The sequence below is a fragment of the Anomaloglossus baeobatrachus genome, chromosome 5 (assembly GCF_048569485.1).
Source record: "Anomaloglossus baeobatrachus isolate aAnoBae1 chromosome 5, aAnoBae1.hap1, whole genome shotgun sequence".
Lineage (NCBI taxonomy): Eukaryota > Metazoa > Chordata > Amphibia > Anura > Aromobatidae > Anomaloglossus > Anomaloglossus baeobatrachus.
Window position 1 is genome coordinate 327,112,549 of NC_134357.1, and position 12,125 is coordinate 327,124,673.

Genomic DNA, 12,125 nt, shown 5'->3' on the forward strand with positions numbered 1-12,125 from the left:
GATCGCACAAGTCCTCCTGTGTTAGATATCGCCCCCATAGTGCTGCCCATGGCCCCTATAGATCGCACAAGTCCCCCTGTGTTAGATATCGCACCCATGGTGCTGCCCATGGCCCCTATATAGATGGCACAAGTACCCCTGTGTTAGATATCACCCCCATAGTGCTGCCCATGGCCCCTATATAGATTGCACAAGTCCCCCTGTGTTAGATATCGCCCCCATAGTGCTGCGTATGGCCCCTATAGATCGCACAAGTTCCCCTGTGTTAGATATCGCCCCTAGGCTGCTGCCCAAGTAAAATAAAACCCTCTTTCCTTACCTCCTCCAGCGCTGATCTCCCTCCTGTCTCCCTCCTTGCTTCTCTTCCTTACTTTCTGGTTCTCAGTGCGGTCATGTGATCGGCACAGTAAACTGAGATCTCTGCGTGCCTGATCACAGTGGAATCAGGGACACGGGGAGAAACGCTGGAGGGGGTAAGTAAAGCTTTTTTATTTTAGAATGAGCAGCAGCCTGGGGGCCAAATCTAACACAGGGGGGGCATGTACCATCACAGGGGAGCGCAGAGACATATAATATGCACCGCTGCCCCAGCCCCTCACTGCGGTGCGATTTCAGCACCACCGGAGATGGACAGCGGCTGTGCATATTATATGAGCGGGAGCAGGAGATCAAAGGCTGCAGCCTGCAGCGTTCACCTGCCCCCAGCAGCGCCCCCACCTCCCCTGGACCCTGCAGTGTATATATATATATATACACCCCCCCCCCGTATATTCAGCCTATAAGACGCACCCCCTACTTTCCCCCAAAATTTGGGGGAACAAAAGTGCGTCTTATAAAGCGAAAAATACGGTACTTATTTTTTCATTCTATGCAATTGTAATTATCATTGCATTTTTCAATTTTTGTATTTACTTCTGGTTTTCAATACTATATTTAAATATTCTGCAACTTTTGCACTTTATCACCTTCATACTACATGTATGCACTACACCTAATCACTGTCTCCTACACTTTCTATGATCTCTTTTTTTTCAATGTGTGCAGGTCTGTGCGCATAGTCAGATGCACCGACACTGGACGTTCAGACAGCTGTCTGCACACACACTCCTTGACGGTGATGGACGCGGTCACCTCGCTGCCTGTGGTGCCGAACTTCCTGGTTGTGTTAGTGTACCTCCCAGCACTCGGCTACCGCCGAGCCGCTCGGGTCCGGGCTCGTTGTTGGGTGGCTCGAGCGCCTCCGGACCCGGGGTTACGTTGCTCTGAAAGGGTGCTGGCGATACTTAGGGGGGTGGTAGGTAGGTGTACGGCCGGAGCCGTGTTTAAGTTCGTGCCGCCACTCACGGGTTGTCGTGAAGGTGGACACCACCGCTGCGGTTACTGGGCACCCCGGGGGCAGATGGTGATGCAGCAAGATGTTAACCCCTCCGTGGGCAGGGGCAGAGCTAGCCGATGGCAAGATAAGAAGCAGGGAGACAGAGCTCCTGCTTACCTGACAATACAAGGAGACACAGAGACTGACCATAAGGAGCAGGAGACAGGCAATGGTGTGCAGGAGAGGGCAGACAGCGGAGGCAGCGGCAACAGAGGCAGAAGAAGCGGGAATTCCTCATTATTTAAGCTCCCAGACTGAGCGGCAGACCAGCAGTCCCATAATCAAGATGGAGGCGGCTGGGAGACATACACGGCTGCCAGGAGATTATGGAGGCCTCACAGGACCTGGACACCAATGCTGGTAGGGATACTGTGCCCCCGACCACTGAGCCCCAAATCCACCAAACGGAGACCCACAGGGAGACCAGTAAAGTGGCAGGACAAGCCTCACAAAACACTCCAGACAGGGAAGGCCAGAATCCCAGCACAAAATCTCCAGAGGCTGGTAATGCAGGGGGGAGGAGTGTCACTGCTGCTGCTGCAGAACTTTCTCATAAGTAATCACAAAATAGCATTGCACAGTAGAGTCCTGGAGGGGAGCCCCGACCTCAGCGACATGCAAAGGGAGGGAATGGGAGCTCAGTCCTGAATGTAACCCAGGGAGAGGATGAACCCTGCGACTGGAAAGAACACATAAGAGCTATACCAACAAGGAGGAAGATGGATTCCCTGCTGGGAGAGCTGAAAGCCTTACACAAACAGGATATGTAAAACCTGCAGTCAGAAATTAAGCAAGTGGGTCAGAGGATGACTGAAATAGAAGAAACACAAGAGCAAATACTCTCCCAAATAGATGCTCATCACCAAGTGTTGGAGTAAAGACAAAATCCCTTTCGGCGCTTCCGGAGGATAAATGGATTATCAGTGCAAGTTTGCAACAACTTCAAAAACAAGGGTTTATTAAGGGTTCAATAAAAAACGGACAATTACGGACAACGCGTTTCAGCTAACAAAAGCCTTCATCAGGTGTAGTTTACCTAAACTACACCTGATGAAGGCTTTTGTTAGCTGAAACGCGTTGTCCGTAATTGTCCGTTTTTTATTGAACCCTTAATAAACCCTTGTTCTTGAAGTTGTTGCAAACTTGCACTGATAATCCATTTATCCTCCGGAAGCGCCGAAAGGGATTTTGTCTTTACTCCATTACCCACGTGGGAGCACCTGTTCAGTACTCTCATTGTTTTTCCCGAGGATTCGTGCTGCATACTGGAGGATTAATAAGAGAGTTGATCCACTACACGGATCATACTAGCGAAAACAGAAGAAATCTGCACGGTGAGTGTAAAATTCGTATGATCATACAATCTGTGTTTACATACATCTACACTTAGATTTGGCGCCCCGTTGTTCTCTTCTTTTTTTCTTTCCTTTATTCTGTCATCACCAAGTGTTGTCAGATCATTCCTTACAAATACAGGACATTCTAACCCACTTGGATGACATAGAAAATCACCACTGTTGTAACAATCTACGCATAAGGGGGCTAAAGGAATCAGTGGAAGCAGCACAGCTAGAGGAGTGGGCTCAAAAATACTTCAACTATCTCCTCCAGAGAGACCCGGGGCAGCACATCGATATAGATCGGATCCACAGGGCACTGGGCCCTAAACCGTCCAACCCTGCACGTCCAAGAGATGTAATTTGTAGAATCCATTTTTATAAAGAGAAAGAAGCTATTCTCAAAAGCTGCAGGGACAATGGGGCGGGCTCACACCAAGGGACTCCCATGCTGGTTCTCTCAGATCTGGCACGCAGAATCTTACGGCTACGCAGGGCCCTGATACCATTGCTTTCCGCTCTACGAGATAAGGATATCCCATACAGATGGGGGTACCCTTTCCAGTTGTCAGCAAGGAAAAATGGGAAAACGGCAACTTTCAAGGCCCTGGGAGATCTCCCAAATTTTTTGGGGACTTTTGACCTGCCCATGATTAATCTGCAAGACTGGCCAACACCGAAAACACCGGAACCTCTTCCACCTAGAGAGCAGTGGAATCAAGTTCAAACCAAGAAAGGCAGAAGATCCTCACAGTCTGGCTATCGCTGATGTAACTGGCGCGGCCGAGTTTGGATGATGGAGTTGAAAAGGGGGATCAGGGCCATCCTCTTATTTTTTTCGCAGTATGCTCACCGATGTCGACCTCATACATGTTGTTTGTCTCTCCAATAGAGAGATAATACTTAATACATCTGCCTATTTCTGTCTATTGAGAGCTAATACTATATCAGAATTTAGTACCAATCATTATTTGAGCTCTTATTTTCAAGATGCTATGTTTCCTGATCGATATTTTGTTATATTAGGATGTTCTATTAGTCTCTGTGTTTCATACAGTTTCAAATTGGGGTGTCTCGGGCCTTCTCATCCACAATGTACCTGGGCGGGGGGAGTTTTGGATACCCCATAGTATGTGCATTAGTCGGGGAGGCGGGGACTCCAACCTGTTGCTGGAGGCTTCTCTCACCTCTCCTAGGGCTGCAGCGTTTTGCTGTACTTGACAAAAGTCAATATAGTTGTTTGAGAATTTTTCTTGAACTAACCCACAGGTTAACACTTTTCTTCCTTTGTTAATCTCTTCTTTCACTACCTTCTTTTCTCTTTTTCTTCCTCTTTACACTATCACTAAACATTCTCTATACCATGGTGTCACACGTAACCTTCTGCACGTACAATGCTAAGGGCCTAAAAAGCCAGAAGAAAGGAGCCAGATTATGTACCGTTTTCATAAACAGAATATCAAAATTGTTATGTTACAGGAGACACACTTCAGAGCAGGTGGTGTTCCCAGCTGTAAAATAAAAAATTACCCAACATGGTTCCATTGCCCTCACCCAGATCGTAAGGCATGCGGGGTCTCGGTGGCATTTCATTGGTCCTTTCAACCTGAAGTAGTCGATTCTTGCTTCGGCTTGGATGGACGCTATCTCTTACTTAAGATATCTTATTTAGGCAGTATTTATACCATCGCTAATGTTTATTTTCCAAACCAGGGACAGGTGGCGTTCGCTCTAGAGGTATTTGGGAAACTTTCAGAATTCGCCGACGGGTCCCGTATTATCCTTGGTGGGGACTTCAACATGATCCTGAACCCAGCAGTGGACTCGTCTTTGGGTAGGTCAGCTGTCCCTCACTCTATGATACGTAGACTTAAAAAAGAGTTGGTGTCTCTTACACTGATAGACCTTTGGAGGATCCTGCACCCCGGAGTCAGGGACTATAGCTTTCACTCACTAGCACATAATAGTTACACGAGAATAGACTATTTATTCATTTCCCATGATCTCTTAGACAACACTCCAAAATGTTCATTGGATACATTTTTGTGGTCAGACCATGCGCCAGTTTATGGAGAGGTGGCAATGTTAGATAGAAATGGTTCGGGATATACTTGGAGACTTAATGACAACTTACTGAAAAATGAAGCGTGGCTGGAAGAGATTCACACAGCAATTACAAATTTCGGGGCCGACCATGCGATGGATCCGACACCTGACCCAAAAAAATGGGAAGCTCTGAAGTGTGTAATTAGGGGTATGTGTATCACTCATGGTTCCAGACTTAAGAGGGAAAGGGCGACGGAGTTAAAGGAATTATTATCACAACTGGGTCAGAAAGAAACAATAAACAAAAACACACCAAACGACGTCCTCAAAGCAGAGATTGTGTTCTAGAGACAAAGCTCAGAAAAATTTCTTTGAATTTGGAGACAAAAGTGGAAGACTGCTTGCCCGGACTCTCTCTACATCCCAGGCAGGCTCAGCCTCCGATCCTTACTCTTAACACAAAGTCCGGGACCCTGATCCATTCTACATCTGACATCCTAGATGAATTTAAGAAATATATATTAAATATATATATTATAAATATATATTTATATATATATATATATATATATATATATATATATTATAAATATATATAATGTCATCATTATATAACATACCATCACAACACACGCCAGATGCTGTAAATTTTGAACGGAACACGGTAGAATATATACGAGAAAATAACCCAGGGAGGTTGGGGGTGGAAGAGGCAGACGAGTTGGAAGCTGACTTTACGGAATCAGAACTCCTCGGTTTTATAAACTATGTGGTGAGGCACGTGGATCTCTGATGCTGAAATCTTATAATTCTATATCTAAAACATGTGGCTTTCCTAAACAATCTCTCCAAGCCCGGATAGCGGTTATTCCAAAGCTGGGGAGGGACCCCTACCTATGTGCAAACTACAGACCAATATCGCTTATCAACATTGATGTTAAACTATACTCCAAAATGACTGCACTTCGCCTAGTCCATATATCCCAAGACTAATTCATAAGGATCAGGTTGGTTTTGTTCCCGGGAGGGAGGCACGGGACAACACCATGAGAACCATGTCTTTGATTTCATGGGCTAGAAAGCAAAAAATCCCTGCCTGCTTTTTAACGGTAGATGCTGAAAAGGCATTCAATAGGGTTCGTTGGGGTTTCCTTGAAGCCTCACTCCAGGGGATAGGGATTCGCCCTCGGCTGAGAAATTGGATAATGGCATTATAGGAAGCTCCCACAACTCAGGTGAGCATTAATGGTCGCTTGTCCAGCCCACTTGAGATTAGAAACGGCACCAGACAGGGGTGCCCATTGTCCCCGTACTTATACATCATAGTGATGGAGTTTTTAGCAAACGCTATTAGGAGGAATCCTTCAATCAGTGGAATACAATTGGGCCCCGTTCCCATAAGTTGGCTGTGTTTGCAGACGATTTATTGCCCTATGTTCCTCAACCAAGGATAAGCTTACCGGCTGTCCTGGTGGAGTTTGAGAAATTTGGTAGATTGTCTAATTTTAAGGTCAACCTCCAGAAAACGGAGATAGTAAATGTGTCACTCCCTACTGTAGAAGAAAGATCACTTAAACCTTCCTTCCCATTTAAATGGAGTAGTAGCTTTATTAAATATCTATGGATTAAAATACCAGCAGACCCCCAAACCATATATGACCTAAACTTCACAGACCTCTTGCACTCCATTCAGAGGGATCTCACAAATTTGCATAACCTCCCAATCTCTTGGTTCGGTAGAATTAACACTATAAAAATGGATATTTTACCCAGAGTTTTATATTTATTTCAAACCATCCTGTACAATTTGGGAGAGCCTTTCTTCCATAAACTAAGAAGGATGATACGGCATTTTACCTGGCATGGTACTAAATCTCGCCTGAAACATTCTCTAGTAATACGCTCCCGGTGGGAGGGAGGGATGGGACTACCTGACTTTAAAGCCTACCATGCGGCGGCAGTTGGAAACTGTATTCTAGATCTATTACACAATAAAGAGAATAAATTGTAGATGGTAGAAAATGGTAGAAATGGAACATACCTTGGCTCCAGCTAGTGCATTGGGAATTTTTTGGCTGTCCTCAGGTGATCACTTATCGAACATAGAACTGACTCCATTCCTCCTCTCCCTAACTGGCACAAGGCGCACCATCAATAGAAGATACGGCTTGACCAAAAATCTGGGACCTCTAACGCCTCTGGTAACCCTCAGTTCCCCTGTTGGCTACACGAGTTCCACCCCAGTCTTATCTCTGTCTACACAATGGGAATTCCCCGTGTTAGGGATATGGTATCCTCCGCAGCTTGTAGAACATTGAACTCCCTATTGGGAGATAGAAGGATGGAATCGGGACACTGGTTTCTTTATCTTCAACTTCGAAGTTACGTTGATTCTTTGACACTGGGGTCCAGATCTGATGAGGGAATGACCCATTTTGAAAAGCTATGTATTGCTCAGAAAATACCAACTCATGTTATCTCTACAATCTATAAAATAGTGTTGCTACTGAGTGGGGGAGGGGGCCTGCCCGGATATGTAGACCAGTGGCATAGAGAGATGGGTCGTGTTTTTTCTGAAACACTTTGGAACAAAACTTTTACCTTAACACACAAATTAACAGTATCCAGTAGGATACAAGAACTAAATTATAAAATTTTATCCAGATGGTATAGAACGAAAAACAAACTCCATAAGATTTTCCCAGAGGTTGCCGACGAGTGTTGGAGGTGTCGAGGATCACCAGGGACAATGCTACACGTTTGGTGGATATGCACAGCGATTAGAAAACTGTGGGATGAAATTTTCTCCCTATATAACCATCTCATACAGTCGGAAATGACCACCAAGCCAGAGATAGCATTACTTTCCATGTTTAATGGATAAGTCCCAAAAATCCGTAAAGATCTCCTATCTTATTTTGTAATCTCAATGAGACAGATTATTCCCAGACACTGGAAAACATCCTATGAGTTGAAGAGAGTAGACTGGGTGGAAGCTGTAGATACTCTGCGCCGTATGGAGGAGCTGAGGGCATCTGACACAAACACAATTCAGACTTGGTTCACAACCTGGTATCCCTGGATTGAATTCAGAGAATCTCAACAATTTCAGATCTGGCTAACTCAAGGTACTCTAGAATAGAAGGGGTCTACGATTAGTGGGTCTTGAGACCGAGGTGACTGGTGAGGTGACATCATGGTGATGTTTCTCTTTTCTTCCTTTTCTTTTTCTTCTCCTTATTCTCCCTTCCTGCTTTATGTCTTACTTCTCTTTATTTCTTTCTATTTAATCTTACTTATATTCTATCTTAATGAATCCTAGAGTGGGAGTTCCTGAACCTGTTTGTTATAGTTGAGTAGTATAAGACAATCACATATGTTACAGTGTACATCAGACAATTACTACGAGGGGCTTTCCTATTGTTGTGTTTTGATTGTTTTTTCTCTTGGAAAAGAGACGCTCCCATAGGGTTTCAGGGATCAGTATAATATCAATCGGATCCCGATGAGACCCTAGAAACCTTATTCCCTATATGCAGAGGATGTCGTTAGCGTCGAAACTTATTGTTGGACTGCCTCTTCAATATAAACATACACTAAAAGAAATGTAACTGTTAATTGAAAATTATACTTTTTGTAACCTTGATTTGATACAAATATATAATAACAATAATAAAGATATATTAAACATAAAATGATGATTAGACTCAAGCGGTCTCTCAGGATCTGACTGCTGTTTCAAATTATAATGTCATGTGTGCACAGGAGAAAGAACGATAACAGACACTATATCAGTTATGGATCTTCTCCATGACGGACGCTGAGCAACTGGCTCTCTTTATTGTTTGAAACTTCATACAGTTCATGAGAAATAAGGGGTGTAGACAAAGTATAGTCCAATCAACTATCGCAGGTTGGGGCTCAAGATGTATAGAAATTAGCATAATCTCTTCTGGATTGGTCAGTCCAAGCTTTAGGAATTCTCCTTTGTTCATCATCTTGGGTGTAGACAGGATGTGGCAGCCATCTTCAAGTTACATATACTGGTATATACTGTGTTAAGGAAAATCACTAAATATATAATATACATATATACATGTTAGTAAGAAACAGACAAAGTGCTCATGAGTGCTAGTCCCATTCTGGGAAACCAGAGCAGATTAGAATTTAATTTATGCACTGCTCTTTAGTAAATTTATTCACTGAACTGAGAGGCAGAGCAGGGACAAAAGCAGTAAACAACAGGACTGCAAGGAGTGAACCCTCAAATCAGGACAGTCCCACTGAATCCAGAATGGTTGGGAGGTATGGGATATTCTTAGTTTGTAGACTCGGATCCCACTAGTGGGATCTGCTTCTAATTTAAGATAGTGACAATTTAGCTCTATTACATGTGCTGTCGTTGGAGAGGTGGTCAGCGTGACAATACAATTGGATGGATTTCCAACCCCCTCTCCACTGACAGTGGTGCATCTCTGGACCCCTGTTCTTTAGATAGACACAGGTCCCATTAATGGAACCGGAATCAACTATACTATGATAATCTCTATATAACACCTTCTTTTTTTCCATTATATGCTTTTCAGCTGGGATAATTAAATAGAACCTGTCACCAGGTTTTCCCATATAAACTCTGACCACCACCAATAAGCCCTCATATGCAACATTCTAGAATGATGTATATATGTCCCCAAACTACTCTGCAAGGCAAAAAAATAGTTTTTATTATTATTACCTATGGAACGATCCAGTCCAATGGGCATTGCTGGTCTTGATCTGGCGCCTCCTTTCTTCTAGTTTTGTGTGGATGATGCCTCCTACTTCATCACACAATGTTCTCCTTTGCGCTTCTGCACAGGCGCACTTCTTTCTGTTCTGCTGTGGGCAGGGCAAAGTATTGTAGGTACATGCATGGGGGCTTGTTGGCTTTCCCTGTGCATGTGTGTAGGAGGGGGGCGAATAGCGCCCTCTCCTATAAAGAGAGCGTTAGTGTAAATTGCATGTGTCTGGAAGCATTTTGTCTATTGTAATGTATATGGAGAATGTAGCAGAGCCGAACAGGCGCGCCATTCAGCTCCACCCAGCGGTCACCGCTGGTATAGGCTAAGTAGTAGGAAAATGTATTTGTACTGTAAATGCTGTGTAACATGTATAGAGAATACTGACTCCTCGTGCTGCGTTAGGCAGGGGATAAAGTACAGGTCAGGCGTGTGATAGATGCAGATTTAGGAATAGGAAGTAAGGTACGGTTAGGTGTAATATTAGTAGTAAGATAGGAATAAATAGTAACTAGGGACCAAGGAGCAGGAGGAGGATGGGAGGAGTAGTTAGTTAGCAATAGGAGTTAGACAGGGAACACAGGATGAGCAGCCAGAAGGTTACCATAGAAATTGAGATAGGAGGGAGGAGAAGCAGAAGGTAATAGAATGTGTGCAGGAAGTGATTAATCAGTGAAGCAGCAGGAGCTAAAGGATATAGTAGGGCCCAGTGCCAGGGCCTGCCGAGCACGGGGGGTACCCCCCAGGTGTCAAGACCTCACTTAGTGAACAGGTGGCACGGCGACCTCGGACCGGTTGGATGTTGGGACTCAGAGACCCCATTCGGACATCGTACTGGCCAGGAGCAGCTGTGTGCCAGGACGGGGGCACAATTGAGACACAGCAGCCGCACAGAAGGGATTCCGGGGGGGAAGAGGTACAAGGGACTTAGCTGCTGGAGGACAGTACCAAGGGCAAGTTGGCCTGAAGTGGAGTTTTTCCCACAAGGTTAGTTGGAAGCAGCATGAGCGGTCCTAAGGACCTGAAGTATGGATTCAGAGAGTGCCACAATAAAGGAGTTCCAGTTCATATTACTAGAGACTGTCGTGTGATTATTGCCCCCCCCCGTTTAAGATGAGGAGATATCATAGAGAAATGGAGGCGATCCCGAAGGTAATGGCTGATTTCTACGGTTCAAGTGGGAGCTGCACATGCACATTAACACTATCTGAAACGGGAATGAACTTTTGGCCATCACCTGACTCCTCTCTTCATGTGCATTACAATACTTTGCTCTGCCCTGTTGAGTGAAGAGAAAAGTATTGTAATGTGCATGTGCAAACACTGCCTGGCCTTTCTCTGCGCATGTGCATTATAATACTTTGCTCTGTCTTCAGCAGGGCAGTGAGGAGTACACAGGAGCGAGATGGAGAAAACTGTGTAGATGACGTAGGATGTGTCATCCACACAACGCCAGACCAGCGATGCCCATCAGACTGGACCACCCCATAAGTGAGTATAATAAAAGCTGTTTTAACATAATACAGAGAAGATTGGTGACATATAAATACAGTATTTTAGAATACTGTATATTAGGGCTCACTGATGGGGACTGCACTTTACATTGGAAAAACCTGGTAACAGGTGGTTCCCTTTATGTTTCCATTTCTAAGACTTGACAAAGAACATACCGTGAATCACTATGCGGATATTTGCTGTGTACACAGAGTATTTCTTTTTAAATTTTAATTATGATAGCTTCTGTAGGAATGCCTGATGTCTATGCACATACATTATTGGCCATTAAAGAAGGAACTGCTTTAATTACCTTGGACTGCATAGTCTCCAGGATATTTATCGCTTAATATTTCCTGCTGCCTGTGCAAACAAATTCATATCCTCCTGAATCCACAGTTCCAAAATATGAAAGTTCATCAGGAAAAAGAACAATACCAAAATATTGAGATATATTGTCAATCTGCATTAATTTTGGTTTTAGGGCTGTAGGATGTATGGCTAGAGTTGGTGTGAATCAATTAGCCAAACCCAATCAATCGGCCATGTCAGTATTCTGTGCTGGCTGGACGAGAGCCGTATCACCACTTCCCTGATGGCATCTGCGACTTTTATTTTATTTAGTCAGTCTGACACAACATGATATTTCTGTCACCTTGAAATAATAATGCCCTGCCAGGATCGAAGCAAAAGAAGATCCGTTGATGCCATTAGAAAAGAGGCAAGTTTGATGTCTCCTGTTCTGCAGCCACAGATTACTGATGTAATGGATGGACAGTGTTGTGTGAATTGATTCGTACCAACTTTAGCTGTGGCTATGGCACACAGTCACACTCTGGACAACCATACATATGAGGCCTTGCTCCCACTTGTGTTAATATGGACGAGTGCAATCTGGTAAAACATTGCATTGCACTTGTTAAACAATTAGAAAGTCTTCATCTGCAATTTTTTTCTCATGCTGAATCGACATCAGAACAAAATCACACCAAGCTGTGTTTGGCAGCATATATCCGATCACACTCACCCATACAAGTCTATGGATGCGTGAGAAACATTGGACTGCACGTGGATGTCATCCAAGTTCAGTGGAAT